Source organism: Salmo salar, chromosome 24 (genome assembly GCF_965601325.2).
Source record: "Salmo salar chromosome 24, fSalSal1, whole genome shotgun sequence".
Classification (NCBI taxonomy): Eukaryota; Metazoa; Chordata; class Actinopteri; order Salmoniformes; family Salmonidae; genus Salmo; species Salmo salar.
In genome coordinates this window covers 20,768,664-20,790,741 of record NC_138314.1, presented here as the reverse complement: position 1 = coordinate 20,790,741, position 22,078 = coordinate 20,768,664, and positions in this window count along the sequence as shown.

Sequence of the window (22,078 nt, the reverse complement as noted above, 5' to 3'; positions counted from 1 at the left end):
GCATCACTGCTTGGTATGGCAGCTGCTCGGCCTCCAACCGTAAGGCACTACAGAGGGTAGTGCGAACGGCCCAGTACATCACTGGGGCCAAGCTTCCTGCCATCCAGGACCTCTATACCAGGCGGTGTCAGAGGAAGGCCCTAAAAGTTGTCAAAGACTCCAGCCACCCTTGTCATAGAATGTTCTCTCTGCTACCGCACGGCAAGCGATACCGGAGCACCAAGTCTAGGTCCAAGAGGCTTCTAAACAGCTTCTTCCCCCAAGCCATAAGATTTCACAGTAAGATCTACATCTGTTGTATTCGGTGCATGTGACTAATCCAATTTGATTTGATTTGATTTGAACACTACACGCGTGGTCAAAAGTGTTGTCTCACCACTACACGGTCAAAGTGTTGCCTCACCACTACACGGTCAAAAGTGTTGTTTCACCACTACACGGTAAAAAGTGTTGTCTCACCACTACACGTTCAAAAGTGTTGTCTCACTACTACACGGTAAAAAGTGTTGTCCCACCGCTATACGGTGAAAAGTGTTTTTGCAAGGAGCTTAACTGTTCTATCTCAGTACACCTCAGAAACACATCACAGGAGGAGACTCTTAGCCCACTCAGCCAGCTAGTGCCTCTCTGCCACCACGGCCATTCACTGTGTCAACATAACTATGTCCTGTTTTAGATGGAGGAAAAAACTCAGAAACTACAGTCAGCAGGATGGCCAGAGAGATAAGGGAAAGGCACAAATGTCTCCATTGACGCAACTATTTGACTTTCTCCACCCTCTCTCTGTGGTGAGTACTTTTTCTGTACTGTCTCCAGATGACTCTGGCCAGCCTTGTATATATTTTCATGTGTTTGGATTGGCTGATTCTATTACCCGTTTTCCATTACGATACCAAACCACATTACTTTGCCTTTTCAGTTTTCTTTAGCACAGTTTGTCAACCTTTTTGCTTTTCCATGGCTTGATGAGGCTAAAATGACAACATCAACAAAATAATGCTACCTCTTCTAACCACTCTTGCTATTTGGATAATGTTAACAACACATACATTTTCTGGCTTGCATAGATTTGCTTGTAGCTTATATTAGCTAATATGCAGTAAATGAACAGAAAAGATTGGTTGTGTGTTCATGACACCTGTGTTGTGTGAGTGTATGAGAGGTGTGTAGAAAGGTGCAGTGTGTATGCAGCCTGGCACCGCCAAGACGTATGGTATCTACTAATGGTCTAGTTACTTGAGACAGAAACTAAAGCAGGGAGGTTGGTCGGGGAGGATGGGTGGGCGTAATCCGCGTCAGTTTAGCTATCCAAAGGTTGCATGTTCGAGTTTCATCGGGGACAGAAGCATTTTAGCAAACCCTTCCCTTAACCCTTATTCTAAACATTACCCAATTCACCTAACCTGCAATGTAAATTCACATAACCTTTGTTGTTTCAGTTCTCCTAACCTTTGTCGTTAGTTCCCTAACCGCCAACGCAAATTCTCCAGTTATTCTCCTGTTATGGCACAACAAGCAACCCGGTCTCAGATAAAGACGTGAAATACTATACGTCCTGCAAGACATATGATCAGTTAGATCATCCAATTCATGGGCTATTGTATGACCGGGTAAAACGTATGATAATATACGTCCTATAGTCTCGCATTGCCATACCTTAAAAATCACATCATGGTCACACCTCCTTTGGAGGTCTGGAGAATTTTGTACCACAAAAAAATGTACACACTGTTTAGCTAAGTGAATTAAATGTCTTCAGCTAGCTATCTTGATGTAATCATTGTAAATTAAGAACACGGTCTCCAATTGCATTTGTAGATAACAGCTTCAGCTGTCAGTAAAGGGAGAGTGTAGGCTACTGGATAGAGCAGGTCATTTTGTGGGAGGACATTATGAAAAGATTCTCCAGTTCCAGTCCCTAGAGGGGAAAACTTTGAGGACCAAGATATAATAGCAACATAATATTCAGTGCTGTCTAATTTGAGTATAATGAAGACTGTTATACAAAAATACAGTTAAATATTACACACAATGTATAAACCTATTACAATTGGAGCATGCCAACCCTGCTGGAGGTCTGCTGGGTGTGCAGGGTTATGTTTCAGCCCAGCAATAACACACCTGGTTCAGCTTATCAAAATGAGTTGATAATCAAGTGTACTATTGCTCAGCTGGAATAGAAGTCTGCTCACCCAGTAGATCAGGGATCAGTGGGGAAAGGTTGGCCACCGCATGAATGGAGTTTTTTTTGTTCACCTGAAATGATGCTTTAGTAATAATAGCCTACTTGTTACTACTCAATTATCTATTGTTGTTTAGAATAAGATGTCTAATCTTTACATATAAGTTAGCTTATTTTTACATTTGGAAGTGATGAAGTGTTAATTCTTTGAGTGTTTAGACTTGTTTTAATTGTTGAACTATTATTCAAAATGAACTAGTGTCAATGTTGATTAATCACATATATTGAGCTATATGTTCTCAGATTAAAATGATACCAGCAGACAATGTATATGAGGCAAACAATATACCAGATGTTGTCCAGTTGAAGTCGGAAGTTTACATACACCTTAGCCAAATACATTTAAACACAGTTTTTCACAAATCCTGACATTTAATCCTAGTAATAATTCCCTGTCAAGGTCAGTTAGGATCACCCCTTTATTTTAAGAATGTGAAATGTCAGAATAATAGTAGAGAGAATGATCTTTTTCAGATTGTATTTCTTTCATCACATTCCCAGTGGGTCAGAAGTTTACATACACTCAATTAGTATTTGGTAGCATTGCCTTTAAATTGTTTAACTTGGGTCAAACATTTCATCTATTTTGTGAAGTGCACCAGTCCCTCCTGCAGCAAAGCACACCCACAACATGATGCTGCCACCCCTGTGCTTCACTTTTGGGATGGTGTTCTTCGGCTTGCAATGCATTTTCCTATAAACATAACGATGGTAATTATGGCCAAACAGATCTATTTTTGTTTCATCAGACCAGAGGACATTTCTCCAAAAAGTACGATCTTTGTCCCCATGTGCAGTTGCAAACCGTAGTCTGGCTTTTTTATGGAGGTTTTTGAGCAGTGGCTTCTTCCTTGCTGAGTGGCCTTTCAGGTTATGTCGATATAGGACTCGTTTTACTGTGGATATAGATACCTTTGTACCTGTTTCCTCCAGCATCTTCACAAGGTCCTTTGCTGTTGTTCTGGGATTGATTTGCACTTTTCGCTACAAAGTACGTTCATCTCTAGGAGACAGAACACGTCTCCTTCCTGAGCAGTACGACTGCTGCGTGGTCCCATGGTGTTTACACTTGCGTACTATTGTTTGTACAGATGAACGTGGATGAACCAGACTTGTGGAGGTCTAAACAATTTTTTTCTGAGGTCTTGGCTGATTTCTTTTGATTTTCCCATGATGTCAAGCAATGAGGCACTGAGTTTGAAGGTAGGCCTTGACATACATCCAAGGGTACACATCCAATTGACTAACATGATGTCAATTAGCCTATCAGAAGTTTCTAAAGCCATGACATCATTTTTTTGAATTTTACAAACTGTTTTAAAGCACAGTCAACTTAGTGTATGTAAACTTCTGACCCAGTGGAATTGTGGAATTGTGATACAGTGAGTTATAGACAGAGAAATAATCTGTCTGTAAACAATTGTTGGAAAAATCCCTTGTGTCATGCACAAAGTAGATGTCTCACCGACTTGCCAAAACTATAGTTTGTTAACAAGAAATTTGTGGAGTGGTTGAAAAACAAGTTTTAATGACTCCAACCTAAGTGCATGTAAACTTCCAACTTCAACTGTACATGCCTTTAAAGTGCTGACATTTACAATTGTTTAGTGCAAGTCCAACCCTTGTAATTTAGGTACAGTTTGAAAATAAGGAGATGACAATTAGGCTACAGAAGATTTGTATTACAGGTAAAATCTTATGAGATTTAGCAATGTTGCTTGCAAAATGATTTCAATTGTTCCCATAGATAGACAGTACATGAATGCTCTATATATCACTGACTGGATAACCTAGCAACTGGGCTAACACAGCTAACCTTTTAGGTCAATAATATGCTGTTTTTATTAAAATATAACTAACTAGTAGCTAACTAGTAAGTTATACCTAGGTACAGTGCCTTAAGAAAGTATTCATACCCCTTGACTTGTTCCACAATTTGTTGTGTTACATCCAAAACGGATTAAGTAGATTTCTTTTCTCACCCATCTACACACAATACCCCATAATGACAAAGTGAAAGCTAATTTATTCCAAATTCACATGGGTTGTTGATAATTGCTTGACAACCATTTCCAGATCTTACCATAGATTTTCAAGTAGATTTAAGTCAAAACGGTAACTTGGCTGCTCAGGAACATTCTCTGTCTTCTTGGTAAGCAACTCCAGTGTAGATCTTGTCTTGTGTTTTGGGTTATTGTCCTGCTGAAAGGTGAATTCATCTCCCAGTGTCTGGTGGAAAGCAGACTGAACTATCTTTTCCTCTAGGATTTTGCCTGTGCTTAGCTCCATTCCATTTACTTTTTATCCTGAAAAACTCCCCAGTTCTTAAACATTTACAAGCATACCCATAACATGATGCAGCCACCATTTTGCTTGAACATATGGAGAGTGGTACTCAGTAATGTGTTGTATTGGATTTGCCCCAAACATAACACTTTGTACTCAGGAAAAAAGTGAATTGTTTTTTCAAATTATTTGCTGTATTAATTTAGTGCCTTGTTGCAAACAGGATGCATGTTTTGGAATATTTTTTTTTATTTTGTACAGGCTTCCTTCTTTTCACTCTGACAATTAGGTTAGTATTATGGAGTAACTACAATGTTGTTGATCCATCCTCAGTTTTCTCCTATCACAGCCATTACACTCTAATTGTTTTAAAGTCCCCATTTTTCTCATGGTGAAATCCCTGAGCGGTTTCCTTCCTCTCCGGCAACTGAGTTAGGAAGAACGCCTGTATCTTTGTAGTGACTGGGTGTATTGATACACCATCCAAAGTGTAATTAATAACTTCACCATGCTCAAACGGATATTCAGTGTCTGCTTTAAAAAAATGTACCCATCTACCAATGCATGCCCTTCTTTGTGAGACATTGGAAATCCTCCTTGGTCTTTGTGGTTGAATCTGTGTTTGAAATTCACTGATCAACTGAGGGACCTTACAGATAATTGTATGTGTGGGGTGTAGAGATGAGGTAGTCATTCAAAAATCATGTTAACCACTATTATTGCACACAGAGTGAGTCCATAGAACTTAATATGTGACTAGATAAGAAATGTTTTACTCCTGAACTTATATAACCTTGGCATAACAAAGGGGTTGAATACTTATTGACTCAAAGACATTTCAGCTTTTCATTAATTAGTTAAACAAAATTGGGTAAAAATAATTCCACTTTGACATTATGGGGTATTGTGTATAGGCCAGTGACAAAAAAAGTTACATTTAAACCATTTATATTCATGCAGAAAAAGTCAAAGGGTGTGAATACTTAATAAAGGCACTTTAGCTGACTTTTCAAAAAAAGGTTAGCTGCCTTTTCTAAAAATGTACCTCATTTTGGCTAGCTACTTTTTGTCCCTCACCCTAGCCTTTACAGCCAAATATCACTTCAGAAACGTCAACAATTTAAATATTTATATGGCTAGACTATTTTTCCTCTCTTTCTGCAGCTTTAGATCATCTTGAAATAACAGAGAAATGCTGTGAAAACCAGCGTGTTGCCACCAGTGCTTGTTCTGGTGAGCACCTTTGGAGCTCCGCCCAAGCAAGGCATTTGATTGGTTTGACTTGATTTCTGCCATGGAACTTCCACAGGCTTCCAATTTTAGGGAAGTCTGGTTCACGACGATACTATACGTCCTCTAATTCGTGTAATATTGTACAACCTCTACTCCATTCATAATGTAACCTAACGTAACGAAACATATAATACTAAATGGAGTGTCAGATTTACAAACAGAATATTACGAATTGCCCTGAGACCACGTTGGTGTATGAGAGGTGTGTAGAGAGGTGTCGTGAGTGTGTATGAAAGGTGTGCAGAGAGGTGTAGTGTGTGTGTGTGTGTGTGTGTGTGTGTGTGTGTGTGTGTGTGTGTGTGTGTGTGTGTGTGTGTGTGTGTGTGTGTGTGTGTGTGTGTGTGTGTGTGTGTGTGTGTGCGCGCGTGTGTGTATGAGAGGTGTGATGTGTGTATGAGAGGTGTGTAGAGAGGTGTAATGCGTGTGTATGAGAGGTGTGTAGAGAGGTGTTATTTGTGTGTGTGTATGAAAGGTGTGATGTGTGTATGAGAGGTGTGTAGAGAGGTGTCATGCGTGTGTATGAGAGGTGTGTAGAGAGGTGTTATTTGTGTGTGTGTATGAGAGGTGTGATGCGTGTTTGAGAAATGTGCAGGAGATAATGAAGAGCAGTTAGTGGCTGTGGCCACTAGTCCATCCTCTCTCTCTCTTCCTCTCTCTCTTTCTCTCTCTCTCCCCCTCTCTCTCGCTCTCCTGTAAATACTGTTCCCTCCCTGCGGGCTCAAGCATTTTTAGAACCCGTTAGTGTTTCCACGACCACAATCCCCAAAGCAACCGTTTGGAGGAGTGATTGCAGGGCTCCCAGGGCTGCCAACACGCGTGCCCACACACGTACACACACACACACGCACACCTTCCTCAACTTGAACTTTTACAGGCTGTTTACTTTCTCTCTTGTTCTCTTGTTTTCCCTCCTGCTGTTTCACCCCTGCCCTCTCCCTCTCTATTGATCTAGCTATCTTTATGTCTATTTGGTCTCACAATCATTCTATTTTCAGGAATTAAACACAAGCCTGAAAACCGTATCTAAGATCCATCATATAGTTCTCAAAATAGAATGTTCATTTAATAACCCTCATCCCAGAAGTGAGAGTCCAAATGTTGTAATACCCTCTATTCTGCATGCTATAGGAAAGTTGATCATTGAGATTAAGATTTCTCAATGAAAGACTACTCTATTCATGGGAGAGGACTTTCTTCATATCACTCCTAACTCATTCTCAGAAGTCATGCTGCACGCTGCATTAAGTCTACAGAGAAAGCATGGCCTGTGCCCTCACCTCCACACCTTCAACTTCTACAGCCACGTATGACCCTTCACTTACACAGGCTGGTACCTCTTCTACACTCTGTAGGTTGCTACTTTGAAAAAAATGTGAAAAAGTCATCTTTCACAGACTGTCAACTGGTAACCGTGCATCTCTGTACTGAAGCACTGGCATGATGAACCATCATCTCATAATGTGAACTGATCTGCCACCGCCTTAGACATTTACAGCATAAAATGAGCTGAAAAATCAACAAACATTTTCAGATGAAAAAACATAAACAACAGAAAAACAATAAATATTTTGGTTCTGTCTTCTCTTTCCTTTTGGCGTCAGTAACAGTTAGCGGCATCTTCTGCAGCGCCATGATGGCGATGTGCGTGGTAACGTCTAATGGGCTTTTAAGAGGCTCGCAAGGGAACTACTTGTGTACCATCAGTGTAAGTCTGTGATCCCTATGTGACAACAGTATTTTAAGCTGTGGAGCGGCAGAGGATGAGTACCCTGAGCTGTTTCTTTCCCTTGGGAGCGCATGCTACTGAGATCTTACAACTAAACTTCTCTCCCACTTTCCAACTTACGTGTCTGTTTGCAGCCAGAGCGCTAAAAACACTTGATTCCCTATTTTTTCACTGGAAAATACGTTTTTGAAATAATGTAACATGACTAAACAGGGCGTTTTAGACACCCGTTCGGCAGAAGAAAGAGAGAAAGTTTGTTTGGCGGGGGAGATGTTTGCTCATCCCCAGAGACGTACCTGTTTAAAAGTTTCACTTGTTATTCTCATTCAACTCTTTTGAGATTTAAATTGTTCTCCTGCTTGCAGGCAGAGATACATCACACAGGGACTATGGCAGCGGGTGTAATGTTTGTGTGTGTGTGTGTGTGTGTGTGTGTATATGTGTGTGTGTGAGTGTGTGGACGCTCGTGGCCAGTAGGAGAGGCTGTGGAGGGAGGCAGCAGTAGAGAAGTAGTATGTGTAGAGAGACTGAAAACCTCCATGAATTACTCCCCACCAGGAAGACAAAGCAGCTCCTCCAAACATTTACAAACACCACAGCTAGTCTGATTCCAACCAGGTCAAGGCACTCTTCACTTTTCTTGGGAGAAAAATGAGCAAGTGCATGTTGTATACCGTTTATTGATTTATCACCACACATAGGCCTACATTTAGAAACAAAGAATTAGCATTTTGTTTGATATTACTGTTGTGTTACACTGCAGTATATATGTTTATCTTTTTGTTTGTATGAATCTTGTGTGAAATATTTCAGGGGTGTTCCGTGGTCATTTTGCATAATGAATTCCTGGGTGAGTAAATATAGGGAGCAGAGCAAGGAGGGGGAGCAGTTAGGGGATGGGAGCAGAGAAAGCCTGAGCATGGTCTGTGATGAGTACCTATCAATATGCATTTGAAACGCGTATCTTTGTCGTGGCTTCTTTTGCATAATAACTAGGAATGAAGTTACTTTTTTCAACTATTGTCAACATAATACGGTGTAGGACGTTCACTGTATTACAGGGTACAATAGCAGGTATTTGGCTCCAGAAAAGTAGCTCATTGTTCCCTCGTTGGCGCAGATGCTAGCCTAGCTTCTAACTAACGTTAGCTAAGCTATCAAGCTAGCCAGGTTCCCTTAGCAGCTTGTACGCAGCCCACAGCCCTTGTGGCTTGGACCATGGATTGTCCCGGGACTATGACTGTTTGAATCTCTGCTGTTTGTTGCTGCTTCCATCTGCCCTGCGACCTGGCCTGTCTGGAACTGTGAGGAGTAACAGCATAGCATACGTTGCTACCATGACAAAGACCAAAGCCGGTGGGAGTACCGTTGAGGACAGTGGTGTCTCTCAATCACAGGTGAAGTATCTTTGAAATTAACAAAAATTGTTCTACAAGTAGTTGTTACAACAACAAGAAAATAACATCCAGTATTGTGTCCAAATACTGGTGAAGTAAACTAATAAAAGAATGGCCGATCTGACCAGAGAGGTCCAGGACCTGAAGAACAGTTTGCAGTTCTCCCAGGGTCAGGTCGATGAGTTTAAACAGGAAAACAACAAGATGACAGATATCTGTAAGTTATTGAGAGAGAACATGTATGTAAATTGTAAAGTCTATTGTCTGTTATGCCTTTTTCGTTCTATGTTGGACCCCAGTAAGACTAGATGTCGCCATTGGATCATGATAAATCAAATCAAAAACATCAGTTCTGTATGTGAATGTGTGATAACAATGACAGAAATCTGATTATCTTGAGGGACAATCAAGGCAGAATAATATTGTTGTGGATGGAATTGCAGAATCTCTACATGAGACCTGGATGGAGTCTGTGTCACGACTCCCTCCGGAGTCGACCCCTCTCCTTGTTCGGGCGGCGTTCGGCGGTCGACGTCACCGGCTTACTAGTTGCCACCGATCGATGTTTCACTGTTCGTTTGGTTTTGTCTTTATTGTGTACAACTGTTTTGAGTTTCCCTAATTATGTTCATTATTTAAACCTCTGCATTTCCTGTTTGTCTTGTCGGTGATTGTTTGTCCGTTTAGTGTAGTTGGAGGTGTTTTCTCCAGACTATGTATTTTTAAGAGAAGATGGATTTAATAATTTTAGTAAACACTTTTTGGTTTACCTTCATCCCTGTGTCCTGCGCCTGACTCCTCCACATCTCTAAGAAGATCCGTTACAGAATCACCGACCACCAATGGAGTCAGCAGGAGCAGCCAGTTCTCCTAATCAGCTAGAGGAGCACGTTCAGCAGCAGGCTAAAATGATCCAGGATCTACTGACGGCCATGGAGGGCGTGCTGCTGACCATGGAGAGATTGGAGAGGAAAGGATGTCCCGTCGACCCAGCCACACCACCGCCCGGTACACCTCTGGATCCTATCCAACCGCGGTCTGGATCCGGTGGGATTCGGCTCTCGCTCCCGGGAGCGTATGACGGAGCAGCTGCCGGGTGTCAGGGGTTCCTACTCCAGCTAGAGCTCTACCTGGCGGCTGTCCGGCCGCCACCCTCGGGACGCGAGAGAGTGAGCGCCCTCATCTCCTGTTTGACTGGTAAAGCCCTAGAGTGGGCCAACGCCATCTGTGAGGTGGAAGACCCGACTCGGGAAAACTACAAGGATTTCTCCCGCCGCTTTCGGGCAGTGTTTGATCATCCACCAGAAGGAAAAGCGGCGGGAGAGCGCTTGTTCCATTTAAAGCAGGAGATGAGGAGCGCTCGGGAGTTCGCACTGGATTTTAGAACTCTAGCGGCTGGTGCAGGATGGAATGAGCGGGCCCTGATCGATCACTACAGGTGTGGTTTGCGAGAGGACGTTCGTAGGGAGCTAGCCTGCAGGGACACCACCCTCCACCTGGACCAGCTGATGGACTTATCTATCCAGCTGGATAACCTGCTGGCCTCCGCGGACGTCCGGATCGGGGTCCGTTGGTTCCATCCTCCAGTCCCTTATACCCAACACCAATGGAGTTGGGCGGGGCTGGTACTAGGGAGACCGGAGGGGAAACCATTCCATGCACCAGAGGTGACCGCAGAGGACACACTGCTGGTCGGTGCTGGGGAGGTTTTCCAGGTCGTCGAGGTGGTAGGCGGAACACTGGTGGTTCATCTCAGGTGAGTAGGCACACGACTCACCCAGACCTCCCTGTTGCTCACATGTGGTTGTCTATAAGATTTCCGGGGTTTTCCCCGCATTCCCAGCAAAAGGCGCTAGTAGATTCAGGCGCAGCTGGGAACTTTATAGATCGGTCTTTGGCCAATAGATTAGGGATTCCTATTGTTCCCGTTGATGTTCCCTTCCCTATACATGCCCTAGATAGTCGTCCTTTGGAGTCTGGGCTGATTAGGGAGGTCACAGTTCCCATTGCTATGGTGACGCAGGAGAGTCATGAAGAGAGCATTAGTCTCTTTCTGATTGACGCTCCTGCATTTCCCGTTGTATTGGGACTTCCCTGGTTGGCTTCTCATGATCCTATTATTTCGTGGCAACAGAGGGTTCTCAAGGGATGGTCCTGTCAGTGTTCAGGGAGGTGTTTAGGTGTTTCCTTAGGTGCCACTACGGTGGAAAGTCCAAACCAGGTTTCCACCATGCACATTCCCCCCGAATATGCCGATTTGGCTCTCGCCTTCTGTAAGAAGAGGGCGACTCAATTACCACCCCGTCGACGGGGGATTGTGCGATAAATCTCCTGGTAGACGCAGCACTTCCCAGGAGTCACGTGTCTCCCCTGTCACAGGAGGAGACGGCGGCTATGGAAACATATGTCTCCGAATCCCTGGGGCAGGGGTACATTCGGCCCTCCACTTCACCTGCCTCCTCGAGTTTCTTTTTTGTGAAGAAGAAGGATGGAGGTCTGCACCCGTGTATTGACTATCGAGGTATCAACCAGATCACTGTTAGGTACAGTTACCCGCTACCTCTCATAGCCAGTGCGATTGAGTCAATGCACGGGGTGCGCTTCTTCACTAAAATGGATCTCAGGAGCGTTTACAACCTGGTGCGTATCCGGGAGCGAGACGAGTGGAAGACGGCTTTCAGTACCACCTCAGGGCACTATGAGTACCTCGTCATGCCGTACGGGTTGATGAATGCTCCATCAGTCTTCCAGGCTTCTGTAGATGAGATTTTCAGGGATCTGCACGGGCAGGGTGTGGTGTATATTGATGACATCCTGATATACTCTGCTACACATGCCGAGCATGTGTCCCTGGTGCGCAGGGTGCTTGGTCAACGGTTGGAGCATGACCTGTACATCAAGGCTGAGAAATGCCTGTTCTTCCAACAGTCCGTCTCCTTCCTAGGGTATCGCATTTCCACCTCAGGGGTGGAGATGGAGAGTGACCGCATTTCAGCCGTGTGTAATTGGCCGACTCCCACCACGGTAAAGGAAGTGCAGTGGTTTCTAGGGTTTGCCAACTACTACTGGAGGTTTATCCGGGGCTTTGGTCAGGTAGCGGCTCCCATTACTCCTATGGCCCCCTGCTGGATCATGAATCCCTCCCCCTTTCACCCTACCCCCTCCACCACCACGGCCACACACCTCACTATGATCATAGGAGATGGCCTTACCATTGTCTTTATGTTGGATTCAATCTTGATGCATTGATTTAGGGGAGTTATTATTTCAGTCATTTCATTTGTTGGCTTGAATTCCTCTATTGAGCTGATGATAACAGCTATAGAATACACTTCTGTTGGACTTCACTTAGGGTTGTTAAAGCCTAACAAGGACTTGCATTACCAGTAATGATATAAACAAGTTAACAGTGTAGCAAAGTCTTGAACTTTCTAGGCTTGTGTGCCTAGAATACTTAAAGAATATTGAGTTTTGCCTCAAAACAACCTTTGGGAGAACAAACTTTTTCTCTCTCTTTTCAAAAGATAAATAGCCTGCACATAAACACACAAAAACACACATGCACAGACACGCACACACATGCAAGCACACACACATGCACACTCATACACGCAAATATACACACACACTCACACGCACACACACACAATCTGCATTTAATAATTATGAGGCGTAAAATCCTTGCCAGCGGCGAGCATACTGAAGGGTGTAATTATGAGGTCTTTCACAGAGAGCCCACGCTCGATGGCAATGCCTATACTTCCACGCAGAGAGAAAAAAACACTCCCAAGGAATGATGGGAAAACGTGCCCCTCATCGCAATTAAGGACAATAATTCTCAGAAAGAAAATTGGTTCAATTGCTTTTCAGCCCAGGAGCAAAATGGCATTGATGGGTTAGAGGTTTGAGATGGGGGTGACAGTAGGATGTAGGCTACATAGCGACTAACATTTTAGAATGGTGATGTTGCTGTAAGAGAGTGTGTCAAGAGATAAAGAAAAAAGAGGTTGAGCGTAGATTGATCTCTCTCTTCCCTTCCCTGATCTCTCTCTTCACTACCCTGATCTCTCTCCTCACTACCCTGATCTCTCCCTTCACTACCCTGATCTCTCCCTTCACTACCCTGATCTCTCTCTTCACTACCCTGATCTCTCCCTTCACTACCCTGATCTCTCTCCTCACTACCCTGATCTCTCTCTTCACTACCCTGATCTCTCTCTCCACTACCCTGATCTCTCTCTTCACTACCCTGATCTCTCTCTCCACTACCCTGATCTCTCTCTTCACTACCCTGATCTCTCACTTCACTACCCTGATCTCTCTCTCCACTACCCTGATCTCTCTCTTCACTACCCTGATCTCTCCCTTCACTACCCTGATCTCTCTCTCCACTACCCTGATCTCTCTCTTCACTACCCTGATCTCTCACTTCACTACCCTGATCTCTCTCTTCACTACCCTGATCTCCCTTCACTACCCTGATCTCTCTCTCCACTACCCTGATCTCTCTCTTCACTACCCTGATCTCTGCCTTCCCTTCCCTGATCTCTCTCCTCACTAACCTGATCTCTCTCTTCACTACCCTGATCTCTCTCTTCACTACCCTGATCTCTCTCTTCACTACCCTGATCTCTCTCTTCACTACCCTGATCTCTCTCTTCACTACCCTGATCTCTCTCTTCACTACCCTGATCTCTCTCTTCACTACCCTGATCTCTCTCTTCACTACCCTGATCTCTCTTCACTACCCTGATCTCTCCCTTCACTACCCTGATCTCTCTCTTCACTACCCTGATCTCTCTCCTCACTACCCTGATCTCTCCCTTCACTACCCTGATCTCTCTCTTCACTACCCTGATCTCTCTCTTCACTACCCTGATCTCTCTCTTCACTACCCTGATCTCTCTCTCCACTACCCTGATCTCTCTCTTCACTACCCTGATCTCTCACTTCACTACCCTGATCTCTCTCTTCACTACCCTGATCTCTCTCTTCACTACCCTGATCTCTCTCTTCACTACCCTGATCTCTCTCTCCACTACCCTGATCTCTCTCTTCACTACCCTGATCTCTCACTTCACTACCCTGATCTCTCTCTCCACTACCCTGATCTCTCTCTTCACTACCCTGATCTCTCCCTTCACTACCCTGATCTCTCTCTCCACTACCCTGATCTCTCTCTTCACTACCTTGATCTCTCTCTCCACTACCCTGATCTCTCTCTTCACTACCCTGATCTCTCTCTTCACTACCCTGATCTCTCTCTTCACTACCCTGATCTCTCTCTCCACTACCCTGATCTCTCTCTCCACTACCCTGATCTCTCTCTTCACTACCCTGATCTCTGCCTTCCCTTCCCTGATCTCTCTCTTCACTACCCTGATCTCTCTCTTCACTACCCTGATCTCTCCCTTCACTACCCTGATCTCTCTCTTCACTACCCTGATCTCTCTTCACTACCCTGATCTCTCCCTTCACTACCCTGATCTCTCTCTTCACTACCCTGATCTCTCTCTTCACTACCCTGATCTCTCTCTTCACTACCCTGATCTCTCTCTTCACTACCCTGATCTCTCTTCACTACCCTGATCTCTCTCTTCACTACCCTGATCTCTCTCTCCACTACCCTGATCTCTCTCTTCACTACCTTGATCTCTCTCTCCACTACCCTGATCTCTCTCTTCACTACCCTGATCTCTCTTCACTACCCTGATCTCTCTCTTCACTACCCTGATCTCTCCCTTCACTACCCTGATCTCTCTCTTCACTACCCTGATCTCTCTCTTCACTACCCTGATCTCTCTTCACTACCCTGATCTCTCTCTTCACTACCCTGATCTCTCCCTTCACTACCCTGATCTCTCTCTTCACTACCCTGATCTCTCTTCACTACCCTGATCTCTCTTCACTACCCTGATCTCTCTCTCCACTACCCTGATCTCTCTCTTCACTACCCTGATCTCTCTTCACTACCCTGATCTCTCTCTTCACTACCCTGATCTCTCCCTTCACTACCCTGATCTCTCTCTTCACTACCCTGATCTCTCTTCACTACCCTGATCTCTCTTCACTACCCTGATCTCTCTCTTCACTGTCAGTGATAGGCAAAGAAGTGCACATCACAACTTTCAAAAGGACTATAGACGGACCTGTTGCTGTCTCAAATATGAATAATGCCCCTCAAACACACGCATGTACGTGCGCGCACACACACAGTATTCTGTATAGTGCAGACATAATTACTAAACTCCTCTTCTTAGAATCAGAGCTGAAGAGGACCTGAGTGTGAATTTGTCTTAGCGCTGTTAGTGCAGTGCAGTCTCCAACAGTAAGAAACGGGTCATGCCTCAATCCAAGAGAATCTCAGGCCAAAGGGGTTGCAGGTTCTGTATGGCTTCACACACGTTCTTTCTCTTCAGTGATTTGCCTGACTATAACCTGTTCCTGGTTTGGTTTGTGGGATTTATAGATGAGGTCAGGCTCTCTGTCTGTGTAGCCCATCAGTACCATCAGCAATGTTAGCAGGTTGGACTGGGAGCAGAGTGGAAGAAGGGCAGGGGATCTGGATGCTGTGTTTGTGTATGGAATCCTGCGGTCAGGCTGCATCTGTGGACGCTGGTGGAACAAAGAGCTCAATGAGGAGCAATGGGCACCAGAGGGAAATGGAAAGCAGCTTGTGAGAAGGGAGACATGAACACATGTGTGCTGAGTGTTTACATTGGTCTGGTATGCCACACGCCGATGCATTCCAGCGCTCACGGTGGGCTCGCTAGATACAGATCCATGTTTTCACGCTTGACTTTTCGCCGCCTGTGTGTGTGTGTCTCAGTATTACGTTCCCTGTGGTGTGTGTCTCAGTATTACGTTCCCTGTGTGTGTGTGTCTCAGTATTACGTTCCCTGTGTGTGTGTGTCTCAGTATTACGTTCCCTGTGTGTGTGTGTCTCAGTATTACGTTCCCTGTGTGTGTGTGTCTCAGTATTACGTTCCCTGTGTGTGTGTGTCTCAGTATTACGTTCCCTGTGTGTGTGTGTCAGTATTACGTTCCCTGTGGTGTGTGTCTCAGTATTACGTTCCCTGTGTGTGTGTGTCTCAGTATTACGTTCCCTGTGTGTGTGTGTGTCTCAGTATTACGTTCCCTGTGTGTGTGTCTCAGTATTACGTTCCCTGTGTGTGTGTGTCTCAGTATTACGTTCCCTGTGTGTGTGTCTCAGTATTACGTTCCCTGTGTGTGTGTCTCAGTATTACGTTCCCTGTGTGTGTGTCTCAGTATTACGTTCCCTGTGTGTGTGTCTCAGTATTACGTTCCCTGTGTGTGTGTCTCAGTATTACGTTCCCTGTGTGTGTGTGTCTCAGTATTACGTTCCCTGTGTGTGTGTCTCAGTATTACGTTCCCTGTGTGTGTGTGTCTCAGTATTACGTTCCCTGTGTGTGTGTGTGTCTCAGTATTACGTTCCCTGTGTGTGTGTGTCTCAGTATTACGTTCCCTGTGTGTGTGTGTCTCAGTATTACGTTCCCTGTGTGTGTGTCTCTGTATTACGTTCCCTGTGGTGTGTGTCTCAGTATTACGTTCCCTGTGTGTGTGTGTCTCAGTATTACGTTCCCTGTGTGTGTGTCTCAGTATTACGTTCCCTGTGGTGTGTGTGTCTCAGTATTACGTTCCCTGTGGTGTGTAAACTGGTACCAAGCTCATGTTGCACCACACAGTGCACCCACAAGGTTGTCCCTCTACCTCTTTATTACAGTGGGTAAGGGTTAAAGTAAAAGCCTGGCTGAAGAAGCCGATTTCCTGGAACCCTAGTCCAGTCCACCATTAGGCCAGGAGACTAGTCATCAGTCTGTCCTCTGCCAGGTACTCTTGTCCTTGCCCCCTCCTTGGAGAAGAAAAGCTCTGCCGTCACTGGCCCAATCAAAATTCACAGGACAATTGAATCCTTTATATGCAAAACAAACAATAGAGAAGAAAAAAACATTCCAGCGAGCTGTCAGGTCCTTTCAAGAATCAATACGAGGTCTTTCATCTGCGTCCCAACCTCTTCCTGGTAATTATCCTGCATATTTTATAACCCCCCTCCTTCTCTTCCTTCTTCACCAACTAGTCACACACACTTACCGAGCACACACCCACACACTCACATACTGTATGCACACACACACACACACACGGAAACATGCATGCACGCACACACACAGAAATACACTAATTAAAAGACATGTAAACACGACACAAATTAATCTGCCATCATATCCTGTTTACCAAGAATAGACTCTAACGAGTGTGTACCTTTTACATCCAGAGTTACATGTCTGTCCGTCTATCTCTCTGTCTTTCTATCTATCATCAAAGGCTAAACCTGATTAGCTTTTAATACGCAACAAATCATTGACAAATATACTTTTTTAGTAAGAGATATATAGGACTTTCACACAATATGACGTCCATGAAGTAACAGAGACAGAGAGAGAGAGAGAAGAAGAGAGAGAGAAAAAGAAGAGAGAGAGAGAAGAAGAAAGAGAGAAAAAGAGAGAGCGACAGAGAGAGAGAGCGACAGAGAGAAGACAGAAGAAGAGAGAGAGAGACAGAGAGAGAGAGAGAAGAGGGAGAGAGAGAAGAAGAAGAAAGAGAGAAGAAAAAGAAGGGAGAGACAGAGAGACAGAGAGATGAGAGAGAGAAGAAGAGAGAGAGAGAAGAGAGAGAGAAGAAGAGGAAGAGATGAAGAAGAAGAGAGAGAGAGGAGAGAGGATGCGTCCTTGAATAGAATCACCCTTAAAGTGTCCTGTCATCACATTCCAGCATCCCATTACCCGGGGTGGGCTGGGCCAGGGGGCTGGGGAGGCTGGGCTTTAGTGCCCCATGACACCAAGATGAAAGGTAAGGGAGAAACAATGAAGTCATATTGGTCCCATGGTGGAGGTGGTTATGAGCATGGGAGCTGAGTAGAATGTCTGAGTGGATGAGCTGTAGAGAGATATAGGGTATGACTGAAGGGGATCGGGTATCCCCTCAAAATCCTCTAATTTCAGAAGGTATGTATAACCCATTACTGTAATACTGAAGCGAGTGTACACATAAACCTGACCAATAATAAACCCCCTCCACCTCACTCTACTATGGTTACATAAATACCTTTCAACAGCCAATAGAACGGCAACACTAGGAGACAGAAACTCTCTGAAAGTGAATATGAGTGTGGGCCTGGCTGGGAGCTGGGAGAGTACAGTGTGATGGAAGGGCGCTAATGAGCCATAGAAGAGGATGAAATATTAAAGTTTCTAATTAAATAGAGAGACCTCTTCCACTCCCGTCAAGGTTGTTTGGACCATTATCTTTGCATGATCAGCAGTGACCTGGCCCTCCGTTTAGGAGTTCCCTGCGCTGGAGCTGACAGAACACACACACACGCACGCATGCACACACGTGCGTGCACCAGAGGAGGCTGGTGGGATGAGAGCTATAGGAGGACAGGCTCATTGTTAAGACCGTAACGGTATGAAAGACATCTAACATATGGAAACCTCGTTCGACTCCGTTCCTTTTATTCCATTCCATTACAATGAGCCTGTCCTCCTATAATCCCTCCCACCAGCCTCCTCGCACACACACACACACACACACACACACACACACACACACACACACACACACACACACACACACACACACACACACACACACACACACACACACACACACACACACACACACACACACACACACACACACACCTTCACATCCTGTCAGAAATGTTAGCCAGTTGGATGGACATCTCTGAGCTCGTCTCTCTGGCTGTCTCTACTTTATTTATCAGACAGAACTAACAGACAGCCTTAGCATTGGAGATATTCTAATTGGCTTGTTACTTATTTATACAAAAATAAAAAATAAAAAAAGATGAATAGTTTGACCAGGAGACTGTTACTCTCCTTGACGTTCACACCTGTTGGACTTTCTGTTGTTTTCCGAAGGTGAAACAGCTGCCTCTGGGAGAAAGTGAGGAAAAGGAGAAGCGAGAGAAGGACAAAGAGAAAGAGAGAGAGAGATTTAAAGGAGAGAAGGAGAATGAGATGATGTTGAAAAGCAGTGAGCTGTGTTTTATTCCAGCACCTATCTGAGCAGCAGCAGTGTGGATGAGAGACCTGAGGGAGGTCAGAGGTGGAGCAATACTCCTCTAAACTCCCCTCATCCCCTCACTGTGGAACATGAATTTGTTAGCAGCTTGTTTGCTCAGACATTTGAAAAATGTAAAAAGACCTTGCACTGAGGCATGGGATGCAGACATATTGCAGCCGGCCATTGTGTGTGGAATAACTATCATCCTTCCTTGAATTTTAATCATACTGTTTTATTAAAGCTCTCTGGGATCTCTCCTTGACATGGTTTTAATGAGTTGTCTAGCCGGCTGGTGCCATTATGACTACATCCTACACAGATAATACTGTAGTATAAGAAAACATTTTGAATTTTGCATGTGTATGTTTTCTCTTCTATTGAGTTTTTCCTTCATTTGCTGTCATTATTTTGTTTATCTGTTCTCCTTAGACAGATACACACTGTTACATAATGTATCTGAGGGTGACATTTTGACAGTAGATGAAAGAGCAGAGATAATACCACAAATGACAGTATATTTTCAAATACTCTCCTAGGCATTTGATTTAGAATGGGTTTGGTGCATATATGCACTGTTTACTTTAAACCCACATAACTACATTATTGCTGCCTTTAGTGGTCATAACAAAATAGAGGTATTGAAATACATCCCACTGAAAATGTTCTTTTTTTGTCCATTTCAGTGCATTTTAGCACTATTAGTATAGTGCCTTTGGAACACTCCCTAGTTCTGACTGACAACACAATGTAAGGAAGAGGCAGAGATGAGAGAGAACTGAGGGGCGGTTAAATACAGTTGCATTTGGAGACCAATAGGTGGCACTCTGTCCCCTGTAGCAGTGTGTTTGTATGTATAATCATGTTTGAAGGCTGGGCAACAGCAGCACAACACAGTGGAAGAACTGGAGAGACACCAACAAGCAGTCTGAAACCTCAACTGTCACCCTTTCGTCTGACGAAAAACCCAGAAGAGACCGTCTGACTATGTACTGCTATTCTCTGAGGTAAAACGCAAAAAGCTAGCCTTTAGCTATTTTATAATTCATTCAATATATACTTAAGGAGTTTGGCTTCCATATCCATATAGTTGCAGGAAAAGCTAAAGTTAACTTATCCAATCCAACATTCGTTTTTCTGTCTAATTTTTGACAACAGTGGACCCCTGGTGTATAAGGTCTTACTGTACATGTACGGTATATTGGATTTCTGACTGTGAAAGAGAGTGAGTGCTGGACTGATACTGTCTAACCCGACAGACCTGAGGGTCTTCTCCCCCTGAAACTCGCCCATCCATTTGTTTATCCTATATCACAGTCAAATCTCAGGGTCTGACCCAGTCAAAATAGAACGTCAAAACAATAACTGAATGACTGGGGTGTCACATCCCTGACTTTACGCAGCAGAAATAATTTTATACATGAATAATGATGCTATTCGACAGTGAAAGAACTCTGTAAGTACATCCATCCCTCTATCCATCCTTCGTTAGTTTTACAGTAACCTGATCCACAAATAGAGTGAAGCAGTGTGAGTGACCAACCAGTTAAAAACAATAGTAGATACAGATAACTGTTTATTCCACTGCACAAACTGACATCAAGTCAACAATTCTGAGACAAATAAAGAGACCCCTCTCCCCCCCTCCCCCCGTCGCCGGTGAAGATACTAATCCTGGGTATACAGAACTAGCGTGCTACGTTGAGTACCCACCAGCCACCCATGCCCCTGAGCACAGTTACACATGAGCATGTGTGTTCAGCCCCTGTTGCTGTCCACTGTTGCCCCCCCCCCCCCCCCCCCCCATCCTTCCTCCCCAGAGATTTCAGCCTGATTGGATTCTGAAAGATCGAACACAGGTCAAAGAGTGCCTGGAGAACGCCCCTGATCTTAAATTCAGTGTGTGTGCGTGGGTGTGAGCGTGCTGCGGTGAAGCTGTAGTGGGCAATTTATGGGGGTCCACCTCTGATGGTGAAAGGTACACAGCACACCCCTCACCTTCAATTTCCATCTTATGGGCAGTTACTCAACGTGTGGCTAGACTGGACTTCTAACAGGTGCTTGTCTGGCGTGCTACATTTTAAAATGTGTCACAAGCTTTATAGAACTGTACAGAATGTACAGTGAAGCAAAGATTAGGTAGCCTATATGACTTTTTCAAATCTCTGCACGATCGAGGGCATATGGCGGTATTCCTTGAATGTGTTCGTTTCAACCTAATTGTTTCATGATACAGGAAGTGGTGTTGGGGTTTGCTTTGACCTGAGACGGGGTGTGCACTCTGCAGTAGGAGGCTACTGATAAAGCCAGGGCCCCCTGCCTGGGTTAAACGTACGCTCAGCCAAGCACCATGAAGTCAATTCATTTCTGGCTGCTTAATGACTTGGAACCGCTGTGGTACAGACATCCCTACCCTTGCTGCTCCAGATCACTTGTTTGACTGAGAGGATTTTTTGGACATGCTGCAGATTCCATGGAGATGATGATGGGAGAAATTATGATGTCAGACCTGGCCTTCGTTACAGTGCTACAAAGTTTCAACGCTAAGATGTTACAGCAATTCTGCCTTCTCTGGCTCCTCTTCTCAAACCTGCGACAACTAATTCTGCCGTCTCAGAAGCATAGATTTTCTGCTGTCATTCCTGCCACAGTAATACACTTTTGACTGAATTCCTAGATAATTAACTGTTGTATACTATAAACTATGTGTCATTTATAAACGAATAACTGATAGTTTATGAACTACTTATAAACCCTTCATAAATCTTTTATAGATGACTTTAATGTTAGGTGTCACCGATAAGTGTTACTGTTGTCAGTGGTTGTGGATCAGTTAGGCAGTGATGATGTAAAAGTGTGATTTGAAGGTCAGTGTGTGTATGTGCGTGTGTGTGTGTGTGTGTGTGTGTGCGTGTGTGTGTGTGTATATGCTTGTGTGTGTGCAGGAAGCGGGCATTTTCACTCGAGATCATCATGTCACGCTAACTGCGCTACGCAGAGGGGCGAATAATTACGTCACTCAGAACA